We start from the raw sequence: 23,578 nt of genomic DNA on the forward strand, positions 1-23,578 counted from the left end.
AATGAGGTCACCCCTCAGTCTCCTCTTCTCCAAGCTAAAGAGACCCAGCTCCCTCAGCCTTTCCTCACAAGGGAGATGCTCCACTCCCTTAATCATCTTTGTGGCCCTGTGCTGGACTTTCTCCAGCAGTTCCCTGTCCTTCTTGAACTGAGGGGCCCAGAACTGGACACAATATTCCAGATGAGGTCTCACCAGGGCAGAGTAGAGGGGAAGGAGAACCTCTCTCGACCTACTAACCACCCCGCTTCTAATACACCCCAGGATGCCATTGGCCTTCTTGGCCGCAAGGGCACAGTGCTGGCTTATGGTCATCCCGCTGTCCACCAGGACCCCCAGGTCCCTTTCCCCTACACTGCTCTCTACTAGGTCATTCCCCAACCTATACTGGAACCTGGGGTTGCTCCTGCCCAGATGTAAGACTCTACACTTTCCCTTCTTATATTTCATTAAATTTTTCCCTGCCCAACTCTCCAGCCTGTCCAGATCTCGCTGGATGGCAGCACAGCCCTCTGGCATGTCAGCCACTCATCCCAGTTTGGTGTCATCAGCAAACTTGCTGATAGTACACTCAATTCCCTCATCCAAGTCGTTGATGAATATATTGAATAATACTGGTCCCAGTACTGACCCTTGAGGCACTCCACTAGATATAGGCCTCCAACCAGACTCCGCCCCATTGACCACGACTCTCTGGCTTCTTTCCTTCAGCCAGTTTGCGGTCCACCTCACTACCCGATCGTCCAGTCCAAACTTCCTCAATTTAGCCGTGAGGATGCTGTGCTAGATGGTGTCAAAAGCTTTACTGAAGTCAGGGTAGACCACATCCACCGCTCTGCCATCATCAATCCACCTTGTTACGTCTTCATAAAATGCTATGAGGTTGGTCAAGCATGACTTCCCCTTGGTGAAGCCATGTTGACTGCCCCTAATGACCCTCTTATCTTTGATATGTCTTAAGATGTCACAGGATTTCCCCCAGCAATTGTTTGAAAAGGCCAAAGTTGGCCCTGCTGAAGACCAGGGTTGCAATTCTGCTTGCTATTCTGCTCCCACCACATGAGATCCTGAACTCCACCATCTCATGGTCGCTGCAACCAAGGCAATATTTTGTTATTTTATTAAACTGTGTTTATCTCAATCCAAATTTCTCTCTTCCTTTTTGATTCTTTCCCCTGGATGGGGGAGGGGGAGGAGGTGAGTGAGTGGCTAACATGGTTGTACTGCTAGCTCAGGTTAAACCATGACACATGTTTGTTTTAATGACACCTCTGCTGACATGAAAGAGTAATCTGCAAATTAGTGGACTTACTTTTACCTGCCAGTAGAAGGTAAAACTAGGAATATTCCAATTGGAACAGTAGCCAATACAAGTGGCTAGATGGTGATCCCTTCGTCTGTGGACATGGGTACCCACTGCTGTTTGTGTACCCGAAGCAGTTTGACAGTGAGGTTTTTTCATCAGTGCTGCTGGTGGTGCATCTTTGCTGTCTCACACATTCCTCCTCAAAGACTAAAGAACATCTTGGATGGTATTTTTTACAACTCACTTATCTTTTGGGAAATGAGAGAAGCTAAGAACAAAAGGCAAACTTACTTGTTTACAGTATATTAAGTGAGAGTTATTTCAGTATTGGCAACATGATTTACACATACATCCTTTGTTTTCTAGTAAGTAATAGCAATGATTATGGAGTTCCTATCTTAATAGCTCTGGCCTAGTATACTGCTGAAAGAATACTACAAATGAATATGATGGTTGGAGGCTGTCTTCAGCACAGCAATGATGTAATACAAGAGTTTTTGACTCACAGAGAAGTAAGGAGGGGAGTCAGCAGAATGACTCGCTTGGAATTCCAAAGGGCAGACTTTGGCCTGTTTAGGAGGCTGTTTGACAGAGTCTCTTGGGAGGCAATACTGAATGACATAGGGATCTAGTAGGCCTGTACATTCCTGAAGAAGGAAATCTAGAAGGTGCAAGTGTAACCATCCCCATGTGCTGAAAGACAAATGAGTGGGGAAGAAGACTGGTCTGGCTGAACAGACTTTTGGCTGGAATATAGGAAGAAAAGACAGTTTATGACTTTTGGAAGAAAGGGCAGGTAACTTAGGAGGATTACAAAGATGTTGTGAGGTTATGCAGGGAGAAAATTAGAAAAGCCAAAGCCCGACTAGAACTTAACAAGGCTACTGAGGTAAAAGATAATTTAAAAAAGTTTCTATAAATACATTAGCAACAAAAGTAGGGCTCAAGAGAATCTCCATCCTTTAATGGATGCAGGGGGAAACATAGTGATAGACAATGAGGAAAAAACGCTGAGTTACTTAATGCCTTCTTTGCCTCCATGAGTCTTTAGGGGTAGCACCAGTTGTTCTTGGCATACCCAGGCCCTGATCTGGAAGACAACAATGGTGAGCAGAAGGAAGACCATATAATTCAAAGGGAAATTGCTAGTGACCTGCTCCATCACCTAAACATGCACAACACTATGGGGCCAGATGGGATCCACCCAGGGGTACTGCGGGAACTGGTGGAAGTGCTCAACAAGCCACTTTCCATTTATCAGCTTTCCTGGCTTACCGGGGAGGTCTCAGTTGACTGGAGGCTAGAAAATATGATGCCCACATACAAAAAGGACCAGAAGGAGGATTCTGTGAACCACAGGTCTGTCAGTCTGACCCTGGTGCCAGAGGAGTTTGTGAAGCAGATAATCTTGAGGCCCATCATGCAGTTTGTACAGTACAAGCAGGTGTGCTGGCCCAGTCAGCATAGGTTTATGAAAGGCAGGTCTTACTCGACTCACCTCATCTCCTTCTATGACAGTTGGCCTGCTTAGCGTACAAGGGAAGAGCTGTGGATGCGGTTTGCCTAGACTTTAGTAAAGCCTTTGACACTGTTTCCCACAGCATTCTACTGGAGAAACTGGCTGCTCATGGCTTGGATGCCCATGCTCTTTGCTGGGTAAAAAACTGGCTGGATGGCCAGGCCCAAAGAATTGTGGTGAACTGAGTTAAATCTAGTTGGTGGTCAGTCACAACTGGTGTTCCTCAGGGCTCAGTATTGCAGCTGGTTGTTTTTAATATCTTTCTCAATGACCTGGCTGAGGGGATCAAGTACACTCTCAGTAAGTTTGCAGACAACACCAAGTTGAATGGGAGTGTTGATCTGCTTGAGGGTAGGAAGGCTCTACAGAGGGATCCAGACAGGCTGAATAGATGGGCCAAGGACAACTGTATGAGGCCAAGTGCTGCATGCTGCACTTGAGTCACAACAACCCCATGCAGAACTATAGGCTCAGGGAAGAGTGGCTGGAAAGCTGCCCAATGGATAAGGAGCTGGGGGTGTTGGTGGACAGTCAGCTGTGCATGACCCAGCAGTGTGCCCAGGTAGCCAAAAGGGCCAACAGCATCCTGGTGTGCATCAAGAATAATGTGGCCAGCAGGACTAGGGAAGTGATCATCCCCCTCTACTCAGTGCTGGTGAGGCCGCACTTCTAATACTGTGTTCAGTTTTGGGCCCCTTACTACAGGAAAGACATTAAACAAGAGAGAGTTCAGAGGAAGGCAATGGAGCTGGCCAAGGATGGAGAGTACAGGTCTTATGAGGAGTGGCTGAAGGAACTCTCCTTTCCTGGAGAAAAAGAGGTTGAGGGGACACCTTATCACTCTCTACAGCTACCCAAAAGGAGCTTGTAGTGAGATGAGTGTGAGTCTGTTATCCTAAATAACAAGTGATAGAACAAGAGGAAATGGTATCATGTTGTGCCAGTTGAGCTTTAGATTGGATATTAGGAAAAATTTCTTCACTGAAAGGTTGTCAAGCATTGGAACAGGCTGCCCAAGGAAGTAGTTGACTCACCAGCCCTGAAGGTATCTAAAAGACATGTAGACATGGCACTTAGGGACATGGTTTATTAGTGAACTTGGTACCATTTAGTTTAAGGTTGGACTCAATGACCTTAAAGGTCTTTTCCAACGTAAATGATTCTATGATTCTTTTTTATGATTCTATGAGTACAACTGTAGAACATACCTAAAATGGGTAAAAGGTAGCAAGGCAGAAATATTCTAATTTATTTTCAATCAAAATACTGGTTTTATGACATAACACTCACATTTTCATTTACACTATCCCTTTTTCCCCCTAGTTTGTCAGAAATGTCTTCCTAGTGCTACTTGCAACTGTATGAAGTGAACTGCATCCATACTGTTTTCTGTCTGAAAATGTCTTGGTTTAGCAAAAGATCAGTTATCCTTCTAACTTCTAAATGTGTGGTTCAGATTTTGCTTATGAATGATCTGATATTTGTAACACAATCACTTTAAAGAAGGAAAACTTCATTTTCCTGTCTTGGCTTGCTTCCTCCCATTAGAACTTTATCTCTGCCCATTTAGTGAAAATATCTTGAGGCCTTATCAGGATACAACTGTGAATAGTAAAGACTAGTTCAGAACTAAAAGACATTCATGAATTGAGTACAATACCAATTTCTCAGTAGGCCTGAAAGCAGCACAGATCCCAAATGCGAAATGTCTCTTGGAGTACCCTGCAAATATGACTGGAAGTATAACATATTCTCACAAAACTTATCAAAGGAAGGGAAAAATGAAACTTATTAATTGAGGGAATAAAGATTTATGTTCAAGCAGTGAGGTGATTAAAATTAATACCACTGTGATGAATGTAACGGAAGTATGACAATTGAAATGCATTGAAGATATACCTCAAGTGATTTCAGTGGCTGTAGAAGATTGCTTTTATTTTTGGGGAAAATAAAAATGAAAGATTCTCCTAGGCACCAGGCATAGATGATCTACTCCCAGTATTGCTCCTATCTTTGACTCATTGCTTTTTTCTTTTTTTTTTTTTTGTGTGTGTGTATGTGTGTGCAGTGAAACAAGATTCATTTTCCTGGCTAGAGAACTTCTGTTCCTTCAGGAACTGGGGTTAGTCTTTGGTCTGAAATGCAAGTCCTAAACTCATCACAAAAGGCAAAATTCCAAGTGCACTAATGTTCTCTTTTATAACTGCAAGATTATAGTAACTTGAATTTTTGCACTCAAACACACTTTGAGGCATCTTTAACAAACAGAAATAAGGATTAGCAGCCAGCATTGTAATGTAACATCATATCACTTGGAAATCAATATTACTTACATTGCACTAATTTTGCTGTTGAAAAACAGCATGACACCTTCTTGACTCAGCAGAGACTTGACACAGCAAAGACTTTGCTGTTTAGTCACTTCCTCAATACCAGTTAACAGACACTGTTCGTTTCTGCTCAAGATGTCACTGAGTCACTAGCATTTTAACCTGTTTTTATTGTGATAAAGCAAAATGATACAAAATATGGGCATGAAGAATGCTTCCATTTTAAAGCTCATCAAGTATGCTATGTGATAGACATAAATTTTATATTAGTCTTATGTAATTTTATTTTGCAGTAGAAACAACTTTCCAGGCACTAAGAGAAAATAGACATTCCAAGGCATAGAGAAAGAAGAAAGCCTCATGATTAACAGGTAGATAAACACATAAAAAAGTTTCAATATGGTCTTTTTGTATCTAAGATGCACATCAATGAAAAGACACTTGCAAGTGTTCTCTATCACCTTCTTTATTTCTTTGTTTTGAGAGAATAAATCATCTTCCTTAGGGTTTCTTTTCTGGAGGAAAGTTACCTGAAGGAACAAAACCACCTAGGAAGTTTTGCTATTCATGAAATTTTAGGAAATCATGAGAAACATAGCTGCTTAAATATTTGATAGTAATTTACTAAAACTGTTAATGTTTATAATATACTCAAAAGAATGTTACTTAGGCAAAGCTCCTGTCAAAATCAAGGGCAAACCTGAATAAACAATGTCGGACTTGGCAAACAGGATTTATTAGGTGTGGTATACGATTTTTACAATTCCTGGATAATGGATTCATTTCATCAACCTCAAGATACGGTATCCAGTATCAAGTTGTTCTTATTATAATGAAAAAATATATCAAAGACAAGGAACTTTTTTTTTACTTACTCTTCTCCAAGGCACATCCTATTGTTCTGTCTCAGGATAGAGATCTAGGAAAAAAAAAAAGGCATTTGATATTACTAGTAGTAACAGTCATTGTCAAATACTAAATACTGTGTTTTATGCCTACACAGATCTATGTTTCTTGATAGGAATAGTCAGAAAGAATTATGACTCATAAACATTGCAATACCTGATAAATATCTGAAAGGAAAAATTAACAATAAAAGCGGAAACGCACTTCTACAGTTCTTTCTTTCCTCTTTCTAAATGTATTTGATATTTCTGAATTTTCTTACAAGTCTTATTATGAATTTCAAATCATATCAGAGAACATTTTTAATTGCAATTTTCATAATGGAATGCTTAAATGATAGCATGAATTAAAGTCTAAAGTGATGCAGAATTCAATATTTGTACTATGGGTCAGCATTTCCAGATATATACCTTCGTAATTCTTGAAACATTTTTTCAGGCTTCAGTTGGTTTACAGATATTAATGACATTTAAAGACCAACTCAAAAGATATAATGCAAAGAACTTAAATGCACTGTTTGCAAGGTTTCAAAACATCCTATTAAATATATTAAAAAAAATAGTGGAAAAGCAATACTCAATTAATAATAATTAGATCATAATAACCAGGGTAGGCTATTAACATTAACTTCGGTGTTCCTACATCTGGGTCTTTTATATTGTTGCAACAGAACTATTCATATATAGAATTTTATTATGTTATTTCAGAACTCTACAATGTTTTATAATAAAGGATGAAAGTTTAATCAGACTGTTTTGAGAACTGCTACTTTATTCACAAATGATTTGACCACATGTAATATCGATACTAGAATTTCTTATGTGTACATCTTAAGATCTTCATGCATTGAAGAGGCAAATGTTCAAAAGCTCTATTAATCAATTTACCTCACCCTTTCTTCTGCTGATACAAGTATATATGCACCTGAACATGAAACCTGTATACACAGTTTTCACATAAGTCTTCCAAATGCTTCTATTCAGAAAAACATAAGGTTGTTATAAATGTTAAATTTTAAGGTCTGCAGGGTCTAACAGTAACAACAGATACTATTAGGAAGCTGAAATCTACCATACCAGTGCATAAAGATCTTGGGTTTAGCCCTGCAATAATTAGAAATGCTGAAACTTAAGTGTCCAAATGGGAAAAGATTGATTGCTTCCAGGAAGGATATTTCATTCTATGGGGACAGAGCAAGATGCTTTTCTTAAGTAATGTGACTATATAAATAATGAATACTTGAAACTGATATGGGATCAAGATTTTTCAAACGTATTATTGAGAGTATGGACAAGTGGGAAGAAAGCAGATAAAAGCAAAAATTGCGATCAGGAATTACCTCAGAAATAATGTACCATCAGTTGATTACATGACAGACTACATAGCTTATTACTACTCTATACATGCAGCTGCTGGCCTAAACAGTTATTGACAATTCCAGTTTCTCTGACAAAAACAAACAAACAAAGAAACACACGCACCAAAACCACCAACAAAAGCAAGCAAGCATTCAGGTAAACAAACAAAAAATAACCAGATCTAACCAAGTGCTCAGAATGCACAAATTTCAGTCTGTGTTCATGCTAGTTAAGCTTTTGATCTATTTACTTCAGAAGCTGAATTACACTCCTCTGAGTTATTCACACTTTTAAACTTTGTAAGGTTACAGCTGTAATTAGCAGTGACCTTACCGTAAATTATTACTTTCCTTCTTCTTTTGAACATAACAGAATAATCTAGACATTCTAAAAGCCTTCTGCAGCTCACCTTTAAGAGCAGTGACTGATTTTATCACTTGTCAGATTTGTTGAAATGTTTCAGTCAAGGTTTACTGATCAATGTCGATATGGAGGGCATGAGAAACAGTACATCATATTCTTCAAGAATACTTTAGCTGAGTTTAGAAGGCAGGGGCATATCTTTGAAGTGAAAGGGAAGTCTGCTGAATTCTTTATATTCAATAACCCATGCACTTTCTTTAAGTTAAGAATCTGTAAGAATCAGTGAAAGCACATAGGATTCTTTTGAAGTGTCTAATTCATGGCATCTTAACAAAACAAAAACCACCACCACCAAAAAAAACCCAAACCAAACAAAAAAACCCCAAACAAACACCCCCCTGCCAAGAAATCAACCAGAAAAAAAAAAAAAAAAGGGGGGAGGAAGAAGGTAAGAGTTTGTTTCACATGACAAATACCTAGTTTCAAGATGTCATTCTCAGAATAATAAATATTCCATAGACCACCAACCATTTACTCTGCAAACCAGTTGCATCCTAGATTAGCACCACACCAAGGCGATGTCTGTTTGGCAGCTAAGTGACATGTTTCGTCATGAAACAGTTACTCCCTTCTGTCACCCTTCCTAACCCTCCCTCAAAATACCAAATTTTCTATTGTGTTCCTTTATCGTTTAAAGAACAATAGTCCTTCCACATAACTTAATAATTGGCTTCCAATAATAGCCCAATCTCCTCTCACCTTGTCAGTTTTCCAAGACCTGAAGATTAATTATGTTTTACTTGAAGGATTAATGTTTACGAGAATTCTAGAAATAGTTAGTGTCGAGAAGACTGACGGTAACTGAAAAAAAAAAAAAAAGAACTGTGCATTGAACCTAAACAGAGATCGAAGATGTGTTTTGAACTTTTATTGATCATTTAAGAAAACAAACAGGTTTCTTGGCAGCAACTGAGTGACTCGTGTGATATTTGGCTAGTGAGAATTAATTCCTTCTTACCTTATTTACATTAGTATCAATCGAAAACAAGGTCACTGAAATTGATGTTACAATGATGAAAGTAAACACAGAAATCACAAGATTTCACACCAAAATTGTGAACTGACTTGATTCACTTATAAAAGTGCAAAGGATACTTTAAGACAATATGTATTTGAGCAAAAAAAAAAAAAAAAAATTTGCCTGAATATAGGATCTGCTAATGGGCAAAAATAGCTTAACCTTCTATGATGTTTTCAAATGGTTTATGATAACCTCTGATTAAGAAATTTCAACCTCATTTGCTTGACTTTTGGGGAGCTTTGTGAATGAAAGCTGAGCAGGGTCTGGCAACCCACTTCATGCCTGAGCAGAAAATAATCTTCCCATTCACTTCATTTGATCAGGCATTAAACTGTGATTCAGCTGTTTCAGACTTCTGCAGCTTTCATGATGTGTGGAGCCAGAAAAAACTACATGGCAGCTTTGTTCTTCAAATAACTCTTAGTATTTTGGATGATTGGTATATTTGCAGTAAGAAAAAAAAAAGGTTTTCTTTGAATAGCAGACTTGACATGCTCCAAACTCCAAGGCCTGTTCCTCACTCATCCTAAGTCCATGATGTATATAATGTAGAAAAGGAAAAAGCTATTCCGGCCAGTATATTTCTGGCCAGTATATTGCTGTCCCCCCACATAGTTCCGTCTGGATTTGTCTTATGTTTTTTCTTGATTGTTATTACAGATGTCTAAGCTCTAAGATTTCTGAAAGGTATTTTGATACCTTAAAGATATATGTAGATTTGCCAAAACACTTAATCATCTAACTCTCATCAATGTGATTTGTAAAAGCACCTGTGTAGGTTAGGTGTTCAGGGGCTTGTCCAAGCATGCTAATTCCTTTGAAAATACAGTCTGCAAGCCCTATCTCAGAGTTCAAAATTAAAGAGATGGTGCCATGACTGGACAGATGTTAATGACATCAACAGTAATTCGGAGATTATGGAGGCAACTTAATCAAGAGCATTTGATGCTTCTTTTGGGACTAGGACTGATGGGAGACTTATAGTCTCAGTTATTGCAGATCTGATATGTGTGTGAATATTGCTTCCATGGATATAAAGCCACTGAGCAAACATTAGCTTTATTTATGGAATGGTATTTCTTAATAAAGTTGCAGCTGGAGGTCTTTAAACTAGATCTGACTGTTGTATACTTACTTGCACCAAATGTGAAGTGTCAGTCAGTTGTATGAAATTTTTACTATCTGAGGCAAACGGTGATGAAATTGAAAGAAAAAAGAAGAATGTTTATAAAAATTAAACCTCTCTTGAAAAGATACTTAATTACTGTCAAAAGGCTTAAAGTATTTAACCTTTGATGTATGAATATTTGCCTCATATTGATTTATTAGGAACGTCAGGCAAAGAAAATGTGTGATATTTAAGTTTGTTGATTGCCTTCAAGGATCTGCTTTGCAAAAGCCAGCTATGTAAGGAATACTTAATTCCTTGCAATGGTTTGTGAATTATAGGTAAATATACACATGGGAAAAGCAAGAGGGTTCAGAACAGAAGCAGTAAACTAAAGAGTTATTTTGTGTACCGAAGTCTTTCTTTGAAGTGGTACAAACAGATAAAATCCGCATCTTCTAAACACCCACATAATGAAAATAAATAGAAAAGCCTTCTCCAAGACATGGATCCATAAACGTATTTTTAAATAACAGCAGAGGAAAAAAAGAGGAAAATACATAAAAAATGGAGTCTTGGGATATCATCTAGAAATCCTCATTTTATCATGGTTAATTTCATATCTGCGTAAGTGAATTTACTTGTGTAACACAGTACACAGAAGAGGAGAATTTGATTTCTTAAATAGTGTTTAGCTAGATTTAGAATTAGGACTGAAATGAACCACTTCCAGTCACAGCATATTAATCCCCAAAATCCTCTTCAGATGTTACCACTAAATGATAATTTTAAGGTATTACTAGATCTTCAGAAACACAGAAAGTGCCTGATCTTTCTCTTCCTACCTAACTACTTATTATCTGACACAAATACTTAACATTCAGTCGAAAGTATTCCATCTTCAGTTTTGTATCAGAATAAGAAAGCTGGACAAAGCTATGACTGTTCTCCATTTTTACTCCTATAAGAAGAGGAAACCATGGAGAAGTCTTGTTAAAACCCTGACTTAAGTTTATAGGCACAAAAAATAACCATGAGTCTCCTTTAAAAAATATTTGTATAACTGTTTTGTTGTATAAAATGAACAAGTAACATAAGTTGCATTCAATATATTTGTTTTCTAATAGTCTTGACTTTAACTCCAACGAATGCTTTAATTCTTTGTTTTCTACCTCAGCAACATTGAACAACCATTCACTGTCAAATTCCAGTATTTTCCTTTATTGTCAGGTCTATTAGAAAGATATTACTGTTTTCATTCACTAGCTTCGTTAGTAGAATTTTCCAGAAAATTAATACTGTTTTGCTATTTCACCATAAATTTGAGCATAGTCCTCAAATTTGATATTCCAGAGGTGAGTAAGCCCACTAAAGCATGCAGATTGGGCCGAAGTCACTATTTACTTACAGTTCATGAAGAGTTTCTTAACCATTACGAGGCAGAAAGTTTAAGCCACAGTGAATGTTTCAACTCTGAAACAGTTAATCTTAATGAAAATGTATTTGTTTTCTGTATGATCATTCTATACTTGACTCCCATTCTGCTCTTATACATATGATAGAGAAGTATTCTTAATCATTATACTCATAACGACCTAATAAATGCAATAATTATTCATCACGTACACATTACATCACACTCCTAAAAGCATGTCTTAACATTTTCCTTTTGAAATCACGGCAGGACTCTGCTACTGCCAAAGAGAGTAGTTATATTAATGTGCAATGACAGCAATGTCAGAATTATGCCCGGACTTATTCATATTACCTCATAAAAGAATATCAGAACCTCTGATAGGGGTAAAGGGTCTGAATCTGTGTAAGTGTGGTCTGTTTTAGTTCTGGCAGCTGAACCACACCTGTGAATGACAAAATGGTAATTGTACTATTTTATCTGCCTGCAATACTGACATTAATTTGTGATGCCACTATACCATTACATTAATGGAAAGGTAATATGTGTCTTTGATTTCTTTTTAATTTTTACCAGAGAAAATGTTGTATGTGCAAGACATGTAACAAAGAATATTAAGGAAGGAATATTTCTACAGATATCACACTAGTATCTATGCATCTCCTTTATTATTTTTTTCTCTATTAGATTTATTTTAAGTTTTTCCTTTATGTAAACCTGCTGATAGTCTTCTCAACAAAAGCATGCTCAACACATCCAGAGGGCACTGTTCATCTGCTCAACAAATTTGAGCTATGTGATTTGACTTCCCTTTTTCAGCATGGTAAACTCATTTCTAGCCTCCGCTACAGTGATTCAGACACCTTCACAGCATCACTTCAGACCTTCAAGCACCTCTGTTTTCAAGTCTGGATCTCAGATCACCATATGTCTCCAAGAAGAGCTGCACAACGCACTAACTTTTAGCACAGTGCTAGCATCAATATTTCCAGGTTCTGTTATCACGTCGGCCAATTTATCTCACTTTAAGTTTTCCCAGAATCTGTTCCCAGTAAATAGCCAACCTTACCTATGGGAAGGTTGTTTATTAGTACTAAAATTTACCAAAACAAAAAAGACAATGACTAATGTTTAAACATTCTCATCTTCCCTTAATTCTTACCATTTTCTATACCTTTAGAGATACTCCAATTAGTTCAATCATTTCTGTTAGCCATGCCCTTGTGTTTACATCACTCTGTTCTCCCAAAAAAAAAGCTCACTGAAAACTTTACTTTCATTCTTTTCTTCTCTATCCCTTCTCTCCAGTCAACCATTTAGGTTTTCTGCCTCTCTCCAGCCTCTGAACTTTAGTAAAACGGCTATGTAACTATGTAATATCTTCCTCATCAAAAGCATGGCCATTTTTTATAACTGTGGTTTTCATAAAGTGGCTTATTTAAATCTACTGGTTTTCCTTTAACCCCAAATAACTTGACAGGAATAATATCATCAGCTAGCGTGGACATCACCACATGCAGTATCATGCTGCAAGGAAAATAGTACCTTCTTACCAATGTTTGCTCTCTGTGTTACATCATCATTCTGTAAAACCACTCTTTAAGAGATGTTGTGTTTCTGAGCCAACACACAGACTTCGAGTTCAAAGTTTGTGCAGAAAACAACATGCGAGACCCAGAAGGACAACTGTGCTGAAGAAGGTAAATTGATGATGCTTCCTGCTGAGTTACCTTTATTCTGATTCTGTAACGTAGTGGACTTCCTTCCAAAGACAATCTTCTTATGGTTTGGAACAAATAAGTGGAATTCTAATGATTTAGACATTAATGTAGCTCAATAATGGCCTCATTTTCCCTCTCCTCCAACATTAAAAAATGAGGAAAAGGCATGTATGTTAACGCTAGTATTTTGGACACTTTCCAGTTTGGATAATTGCATTCTGTCTACTAACAGTTCTCCTGCAGTTTCAATTAGATACAGTGTTCTTTATCACTGTCCTAAGCTCTTGTGCAGTATTGCTGTTCACTGTTTAACAGCTGCCACATTTTGCTCGGGAGGTGCTTGAATTTCAGTATTTAATGAGATGAGCCTTATAACAGGGCTTTCAATTAGCTGTATTGTGACTTTTAAACTGCAATCTATTTCAGAAAAATGACATGTTTTGTGAAGTTAGAATTTCTCAGAAAAAGTTCAGATAGCTTAGGAAAGAGTCAGATATCTGGTATAACACAAAGACACAGAGAGATCCTTAAAATCAGGATTTCTGTCCACTGAAATAAGAAGTACGCTAGGGAATCACAATCATGTCACCTTTCTTTTTTGAGCATATAGAACTTTTTAAAAATTATTTTTCCTTTTTATTTATTGCATTCTGTGTTTTTACATTTTTGGAACAGTTTGTGTAGGGAAGGCTGAGGACACCATTAGTTCACAGCTGTCAACATCTCCTACTTTTCTTCTCTTACTGAAAACAAACCAGACATGCTTCTGAGTTCCATCAGAAGAAACAGAGAATTGGAACAGTTTTATCATATCACGAGTGAATAATCTCTGCCTAGCTGTAGCAGGAGTGGGTAGGAGGTGTGATTGCCACTTCTGTGTATTGGTATAAAGGAATGACCTAACTAGGAGAAAAGTCTCTGGAAATTTTGGAAGAGATCTCAGAGCAAAGAACTGAGTAAGATATTTGCCTGCATCAGTTGAAAAGATATTGAAACACTGGAGAAAATCTGGTGTAAAAAGTATGTTTATCCTTATCATGGCCTATAGTCCAGCTGCATGTAGTTTCTCGGAGTGGTGGCTGTGAATTGCAGTGTTTAGCTCTCCACACAAATGTATGTGGCACCTAAAACAAGCATTCAAAGATTCAAGAGTCAGATTTCAGCACTGAAGATTCAAATTCGGTCACTGAAAACGGGTACAACACAGGCATATTAAAGGCTGTGTGGTAAAAGACTGAGCTAGTACCCAGTCCGCACTGGGAGCCAGTATCCCATCTGTATGTACTTCAAGATGAATGCGCAATAACAGTTGGGTCATATTTTGTGCACTTGTGAAGCAGGGTGTCCACTTCAGTTTCATCTGTTTGCAGAACCAGGACACACAGTGAAGAAATGCCTTGTCAGTAGAGACTGTCAGAAGATTCACTTCAGAAGGCTGATCCAAACTGTAATGTTAATGTTAATACTATTTGTAAAATATTATTGTAATCCAGTTTACTTGTAAATCTTACAGTAAATGAAACCAACTTTACATTTGCAGATGATACAATTAAAAATGAAAGGCAAATGAGTAAGAGATTAATTTCAAGATCTCCTTGCTTGCACAGCTCTGGAAATAATATTTCTAGAAAGGTGGTGTTTCTCAAATTCTCAGGTTTATACACTCTAAAAGAATCTGCAGATGAAGCAAGCCATAAAAGTAACTGTGAGTTATTTATGATGTCAACAGATAACACAATGTAGGAAATGCTTATAATACAGCAAAACCTCGATAACAGATGGATTTTTAGAGATACCTACACTAATTTTGTAGGAAAGGAAGGAAAGAATAAGTGTTATTTTTCCTAAAATTAAATTATGTTAAAAGAAGCATGACTATCTATATTCAAATTGCTTTTTAGTTTTAATCAGCTACATATAAATATGTGTCTCTAGTTTCGTTGGTTCATTTCCCTTTTTTACTTTCTAGCTCTAGGTAAAGGAATTATGGAATACTAATGAGAGAAACTGTGTAAACATGTAGACTGACTTTTTTTTTAATAGTTTGAGATATACATAATTTCTGAGTTTATCTGGCCAAGTCTACCCGGGATCTTCATAATCAGTATGTAAGAAAATCACAAAATTTTAACTTCTTGTACAGCACCAATGACTATTGCTGAATCAAAATCTCTTTAGCAAGGAATTCAATGTCCTTATATTTTTTTTCCTTTTCAGACCAAGAAACAGACAAAATAGTATGTGATACCTCAAAATATATATCAGAACAGTCTTTCCTGTATCCCTATGTGATACAAATACTCTTGCATACAAAATTCATTTCATAATATGTTCCATAACGTTGAAATATACTTTCTTTTTACTAACCACCTTTCAACAAGGTTTGTTAGATCACTGAATCATGACAAATGATTCTTTACATATTAGGATACTCAGTTCACACTGATGAAGTAACAAATTAAAAAGTAATATGAAATGATGCCACTGAGAATATTAGGAACAGTCCTTTTGATATAGGGAATCTGTAATTAGACAAAGATTTGTCCTTTAATTAAAACATTATCACACTGATAATGCTGAATGTAATGCAGTTTTGAGGAATTCAGTGAAATAACATTAAAACAACAAGAAGCTATCATACATTTTTCATCCTGAAGCAGCCATATTTCATTACACAGTATTGAAGGTTAGAAAGCAATCAAGTGTGTTTTGCCATCCACATCTCAGGCTAAGGTAATTATTAGTCTGAAAGTTTCTGCCTCTCTCTCCCCACCGTCCCCCTTATTTTTTTAACTGTGCCTACCCAAGAGGAAAATGAACCACAGTACTTAGCACAATGCGTACATCAATGATACTGAAGCAACTGACCATGGCTGGACCCATAGGTTAGTCGCAAATCCATTAGTGATTAAAAAAAATAAATAAATTTTAAAAATATATGAATCTAGGCTATATCTGAATGATAAGTGTAGAAAAGTCACAAAACATGACAATGTAATTTGCATTAATATTGGATCAGAAAGGCTTTTAAAAGGCCAAGAAACAGAGGTGAAAAGTTATCCATAATGGGACTGAAAACAGATTTTCTAAAATCATAATATCAAAGATGCTTCAGTCATGTAGTTATTTGCATTTAGTCTGAAAAAAAAATATTAATTTTAGCAAAAAACCACTTCTTTTTTTTTTTGCACAGAAGGATGATAACTACCAGAAGAATATAAAAAAAAACCAAAATAATAAAAAGATATTTAAGATCTTAAGGGGCATAATGAGCTTAGATTAAAGATACACTAGCATTTCAGATTAAAAATTGAAGAAAATACATTAATTTAAAAATCATTTGTATTATTTTTTTTATTTGTTTTAGTTTTGTTGGTTCTATTATAAGTTCAGTTTGTGCAAATTGGGGTTTAGTAATTCTCATTTTAATTTAATGTTTTCCAAAGAAATCTCTATAAAATTTCACCTTTATGGTATCTCACGAGTGGTCTATTTCTACACTTACTACAAAATACCCCTTTTATATGTTACATTCAAAATTACATGATAAAATTTACTAACTCCCTTTTCTGGTCAGAAGAAAATTTAAGAAGGAAGAGACATCATTTTATATGTGGCTATACTTAAAAAAGTAAAACATTAATTTACCTAACAATCATGTTTCTAGATGGTCTTTATATTATCCAATATTTTAATTTAAATAAATGCCTGCTTTTTATCTATATCTTTCTGAAGTCTTCTTTTTATTAGAAGAATAATCTTAAATCATTGTATCCAAGGATTAATATGACAGGTATAAATGGGACTAGCACATTCAAGATTTTATTAATTTCATTGAAGAATCAGCTATAAATTCCTGAACAATGGAAAACCTTTGTTTATATAAAAGCTAAAACCTGGATTTCACAAAACAATTTTTGTTTCTGTTAACTTATGCATACTCAAAATTTAAGCTACTAGCTATCAAATAGAATCAAATAGAGATTGAATGCACCACCTTTTCTTACAAATGTCATAATTTATAAAGTACATCAAAATCAAATATGTCACCTAAAATTCAGCTATCCAAACTACAGAATGATATTTGTAAATCCTGGTCAAAGAACTTTATAAACTATATTAATGAACTCATAAGTTGATATAATAAAAGAAAGGTAATTAATCCCTTCTTAAAAAAGAATTATGAAAACAGAGAAATCATGTGGTTCAGGAATAGTAACTTGTCTCTATCTAAGGAAAACCAAACCTTTACAAACAGAATAGAGATTTCTATAGCATAGTATCATCTCTTTGCCTGAAGGGATGAGAGAATTGGGTTTCTACGACTGTTTAGGAAAATAAAGTGTCAGGAATATCAACATCCGGATGTCAAAGTGTTGAATGTGCATAATTTCAGTTAGAATATTAGTTTAGCTGTTGTTTTACAGTTCTCTTCTATGTATAGAAATGTTTTTACCTCTCCCACACATTTCCAAATACATATTTTAAAATTTAGGTGAGTTTTGCCCCACTTTGTTTTTAAATTAAATTTACTGCCGCTATGTAATTGTATTCTCGCCAGAGTAAAGCATGGAAAAAATGCAACCCCGAAGACTGATCTTCCGCAGCAGCTTGACTTCTTGTGAGAAAACTGCTTCTCACATGAATCTTTCCAACTCTGACATTACAATGGTCTTTGCACAGAGGGCTCTTTCAGGACAGATTGCACACAGAATGGAATACACCCTTTTAGATGCACTCATTGCTGGGCTACTGCACAAACCCACAACTTTTCTGTCCGCTTGCATGTATGCCTGTGCCCATGTGTATGACTCATATGTCTGTAAGGCACACTCTTTGCCCAGCATTCAGCATGTGGTTACAACCTGCCACTGAGCATGCTGCAAAATATGGTTTAATCACTTTTGAGTAACTAACATGGTCACTCATTTCTACTGACTCATAATGCCCAAGCATAATCTTGATACATAAAATAACTTTAAAATAGATAGCATATGTGACAGTATGACTGGATACAAAGGCACTGCATATGTGAAGATGGGTGTAGGAATGATATCTGTCTGTTTCAACTATAGTTATATAATCATTGACTAATTTAGGGTGCAAAGCATATCTGGAGGTCATCTAGGCCAACAATCTCTATGTGTGGTCTGCCAATAGTAGGCAGCACTCTTGGGCCAATAAAGCAGAAGTAGATGGTATATGAGCAGTACAGGACCTACAGAACTGCTAACACTTAAATAATTGGTTTGGTTTGGTTTGGTTTGGTTGTTTTGTTTTTCTGAACGGATGGAGCTAATTGTTCTCATATTATTAATATGTAAAGGTCGGTCTCTTTTGGAAATGTGCCTCAGAGGATGTAAACCAGAATTTTACTGAACCTCTTCAAAACAGTCATTTAATAATGGGGTAGAAGACAGAGCAAGTCCTGCCTGTAGTCTTCCCATATGCTAGCAATATTCAAGTTCCACTTGAAACTTGCAACACTTCAGAGCCTGATTTTAGTGTGAAACAGAGACCTGGAATTGTTTGAACAGTTTAAAAATTTCTCTTTGCATGTTCAGCTTTGGTAAACTACAGCACATTATGTACTAGTAGTAACTGACCCTGACACCAGCAGAACTCAGAGCTTGCTGTGATGTCACAGGGTAGCGAGCTTAGTGCAGGGGCACCCCTTGCAATGTGATGTGTCTTGTTCTGCCAGTACTTTCAAAGTCATTACGTTGGACTGTTGTCTGTTCTCCCACCATAAGTCTTACTACACCCCTCTGTTACTTTTCTTGTTAATTTTTAATATATCTTGTTCTGTGGAGATACATTCTTATTCTGTGATACTGTTTGAGCAGTATAGATGCACCACTGAGCAGAAGCTACAGCATGCTGGTTGCCCAGAAGATGCACTTTCAGCCAGTTTCTCATGTGCTTTATTCCTGAAGAGCTTTGCAGAGAGACTGCAGCAAGGGAACAGCTGCTGATCCTTGAGAGAAAAAAAGAGGACAGTGGAGAAACAGCATCAGTAGGAAAAAAGAAGTGTAGAACTGAACAGGAAAAAAGTGGTCCTTTAGAAGTCAGAAATAACAAACAGGAGTGTCAAGGCTGGGCTTCTAAGGGTGGAAAGAATGTCAGTATTTAGGGAGCTGCAGGTGTCAGTTGCTATATTTTGGCATGTCTGCATTTGTAAAGGAACAGCTGTTTTAAGACTGTTGTGAATACGTTATTATACAGACTCCTGCATTCCCCTGAAAGAGGTGGTGCTACAAAGGAGGTCCTCCACTTAAAAACAGAGGAGAAAAGACAGTTGTTCTCTTTAGTGAAGGCAGATGAAATTGGGTAGAGCAGGTTTTGTAGGAATGTAGCTCCTGACTGGGTATTTTACAAAGTCCTTCCTTTCTATGTTGGGATGAAATTTACCCATGATACCAACATTTCCCAAGTGTTCTGCAGAGAAACCAAGCAAAGTAGTTAGTGTTGTGTTGTTTGTTTCATATTCTCTCAGTGTTAGCTAATGCTGGCTTTTTTAGCCTTAAATATTACAGTTATTGGTTTCTTTGTCTAGACTTTAAAACTTTTTTTCTCTCTGGAAAAGTAATGATCTTTGTGTCTCACTCTTTTGTAGACTTCAGCAGATAAGGAGTTTGTAGAGAATAGCAACTTTTTGCTCTAAGCTGCCACAAGTAAGTAGCACCACATGCAAACGTATTGGAGGAGGGCCTCCCGGAGGAGGGCTATGAAGATGTTCCGGGGGCTCGAGCACCTCCCCCATGGGGACAGGCTGAGAGAATTTGGGTTGTTTAGACTGGAGAAGAAAAGGTGTTGAGGAGACTTTATAGCCACCTTACAGTACTTAAAAGGGACCTAAAGGAAAGCTGGGGAGGGGGACTCTTCATCAGGCAGTGTAGTGATAGGAAAAGGAGTACCAGTTTAAAACGGAAAAAGGATACATCCAGATTATATATTAGGAAGAAATTACTTACTGTGAGAAGGGTGAGACACTGGAGCAGCTTGTCCAGAGAAGCCGTAGATGCCCCCTCCCTGGAAGTATTCAAGAGCCGTCTGGATGAGATTTTGAGCAACCTGATCTAGTAGAAGTTATACTTTCCTGTGGTAGGGGGTTGGAACTGGATGATCTTTAAGGTCCCTCGCAACTCAAACTATTCTATGATTATATTAGTTTAACCCTGGCCAGTGACTTAAGGACCACACAGCTGCTTGCTCACACCCCACAATGGGATGGGGGAGACAACTGGAGACAACAAGAAAACTTGTGGGTTGAGACAAAGACAGTTTAATAAATAAAGAAAAAGCTACACGTGAAAGCAAAGCAAAAAAAGGAATTGACTCACTGCTTCCCACCAGCAGGCAAGTGTCTTGCCATCCTCACGAAATCAGGGCTTCATCATGTGCAACAATTACCTGGGAATACAAATGCAGTAACTCCAAACTCCCTCCACTTCCTTCTTCTTTCTATAGCTTTTATTGCTGAGTGTGATGTCACATGGTACGAGATGTCACTTTGGTTAGCTAGGGTCAGCTGTCCCAGCTGTGTCGCATCCCAACTACTTGTACACCCTCAGCCAACTCACTGGCAGGGCAGTCTGAGATGCAGAAAAGGCCCCGAGGCTGTGTAAGCACTGTTCAGCAACAACTAAAATATTCTGCTGTTATTAACACTATTTTCATCACAAATCCAAAACACAGCATCATGCAAGCTACTATGAAGAAACTTAACAATGTCCCAGCCAAAGTCAGTATATCTGGGGGTTCAAAACAAGCATCTCCTGATTCTAAAGCCCCATCTGCTTGGACAGGTTTGACAAAGTTGGCTGTATAAATTACTGCTTTTACAGATTCTGTTTCTGTTTTGCCAGTAGTTCAAGCAGTATTTCTACTCTATTTTTCACAGAACTCTTGAGGAGGATGGCCTTAAGGCATACATACTCAGACTGTAAGAAAACGGCTCTTTTGCCAGCCCTGATGGCTGGAGCTTTCCCTGACATGGGAATACCATACTTCAGCTGAGTTTGCCAGTCTTTCTCTGTCTCCTTTTAACTTAGAAGCATATGATCAGCATGCCCAATATCACTCTCCTGCTCCATTGTAGATGAAGAGAGCTGTTCAGATTCATCAGTTATTACAATATCTCCTTATGCGGCAGATGCTCAAGAACCAGATCACAGTTCACCTGTGACTGGTATTGATCATCCTCCTTGAGTGATGAAACCCCAGGGCTATCTTGTTCCATTTCTGGAGGGAGAGGTTCATGTCACAATACGTTTTGCTCTAGAGGTTTCAGAAAGTTCTGGTTCTGCTGTGAAGACAACTGAACAGTAAACTCAATTACAGGCTGATGTTGACTTAAATGACAGTGGTTGTTCTTTGGACAATTGTGTTATTGTTGGTTATGTTAAGCCATTAGCAGAGAGGACACTAGAACCACTTAAGGTGTCCTTGGACACTGAGGAGTCAGTCAGGAGAGAGAAAAAAAAGAAACGGCAGCCAAATCAGTTTCACCGTTGCAGTGACAGTGGACCAAGCAAAAGTTCTTTGCCATACTCCTTCATATAGTCAGAGAATATAGGTAGGTTTAGAAGCTGCTCATCCCTTGCAGCTGAGAAGATTATAAGAACAAATGTAAAGTGAAAGATCTGTCTCTACAGGACTTGATCTAGAGTCCTTCTTCAGGAAAGGACACAATGTGGTCTCCTTGTAATCACAGATTGTGTAGAAAAGGAAAGTGCATGAGTCCACAGTTCTAAAAACAGCACAGTTGGGGCAGTTATGGCCATAGGACTAGGAAGGTACATCATGGCAAAAGCCAGCTTAGATAGAGATGATCAAGTAACAGACCAAATAGCATACACAGGAGCAAAAGAAACAAGAGGATGAGAACTGATGACACCAGCATCTCTCAAGAAAGCCACTGAGACTAAGTTATGAAAGCACTGCATCCAGAGAAGTAAGTAGATCACAAGTACATAATAAAGGCCCTGAAAAAAGGCATAGACAGTCATCATTACTATATGAGAGACAATTGCCAAAGTAGAAACCAGAATAGTTCTGCTTTTTATAGTCAAAACATCATCTAAGATGCCTACAAATACTCATGCAGGAGGACAACTCAGTCTAATGCTCAGTATTGAAGGCAATCTACTAGTCCAGAATACATCTACAGTCTTTTACTGAAATTATAGGTCTGCATAGCTGGAGGGGGCTCTATGAGAGACACTATTGTTATTTTGAAAGCTGCAGGTCAAGGAGTCATTCAAGCAATATGTCAAGGACACCTTCTGGAGGTAGTGATGGAATTAAAAGTGAAAAGCCACTTGGAAAAAGGAAGTGTGAAACCACTTGGACAGTGCAGGCAAGGACAGGACCATCCTAGATAAAGGAAATGACCAGAAGAAAATTTTGTCAGAATTCGAAGACTGCTACAAAAATGAAGATAGCCTTTCAGACAATCAAGCAAGTAGCAATACAAACTTTAAGAAAATGAGAAAAAGAGAGTAGGAGCTGAAGTGCGGAGACAGTCTATGAAGGAAAAAGCATGCAACAGGGCAGTGTAAAAAGAAAAAGGAAAATCATTAAAACAAACAGAAAAATCACACAAGTAACTTGGCACGTTCTTTTCCAGCTGTGATAACAATTGATAGTGATAGTGACAAGGAGCTAGAAAGTATTGAATTTGATAGCAACATTACTTGGACAGGCACAAATCAGATAAATGAGAAGGAAAATGAGCCTTCATCATCTTTTCTGGGAATGGCAGAATGTGAAGATGTTTTAGAAAGTCGCAAGGAAACTGGAATAGCCACAAAAAATTATAGGTCTACTACCACAAGGGCCTTAGATGGTGATGTTAGAAATGCTGAAGTTGAGTGTTGAGAAACAGCAACTGATCAGAGGCTTGTCATAATGGATACCAGTACTAACACTCCACACACAAAAACTGTAAGTAGCCATGTTCAAGGTGCACAAGCAGCATCCTCCAGTCAACTGTCTTATCCCACCACTTCCTTTCTAGAGCATCCAGAAGAATCGCCATTGATACTAAGACTGACAAAGAGATTTTTCTGCAGATCCTATTGTTTCGATTCCCCAGGAAAAAAAAAAAAAAAAGGAGAAAATTAGTATGCTCTACACTGAACAATTCTTAAAAGTGAAGAAGATAGAGTATTGCCAGCACATAACTTTTAAAGTTCCTCAGAGCTGAGTTTGAAAGTTGTAATTTCATAAAGCAATCCTGTATTCTCATAGTTTGTACAATATATCCAGATAATATTTCAAAGTTGTGTGAAAAACAAATAAAAACACAGAAATGGGTCACTCGCTTTCTTTGAGACATGGTTCTCTTCTCCCTTCACTTGTACTTGGGACAACCTTCCTCAGAGAAGCAAAATAGACTCTTCTCCCTGAATATACAGAACAGAGTAGGCTGTAGAACTGACACTCATTCTTGAGTCTGCTTGCAGCTACAA

General features: G+C 37.6%; 1 pseudogene; it reads left to right on the forward strand.

The window, feature by feature from the left end:
- LOC136002097 (E3 ubiquitin-protein ligase Topors-like) overlaps positions 1 to 23,231 on the forward strand; it is a 101,829-nt pseudogene extending 78,598 nt beyond the window's left edge.
- Positions 23,232 to 23,578: the final 347 nt, after the last annotated feature.

This window comes from Caloenas nicobarica, chromosome Z (assembly GCF_036013445.1).
Source record: "Caloenas nicobarica isolate bCalNic1 chromosome Z, bCalNic1.hap1, whole genome shotgun sequence".
NCBI classification, from domain to species: Eukaryota; Metazoa; Chordata; class Aves; order Columbiformes; family Columbidae; genus Caloenas; species Caloenas nicobarica.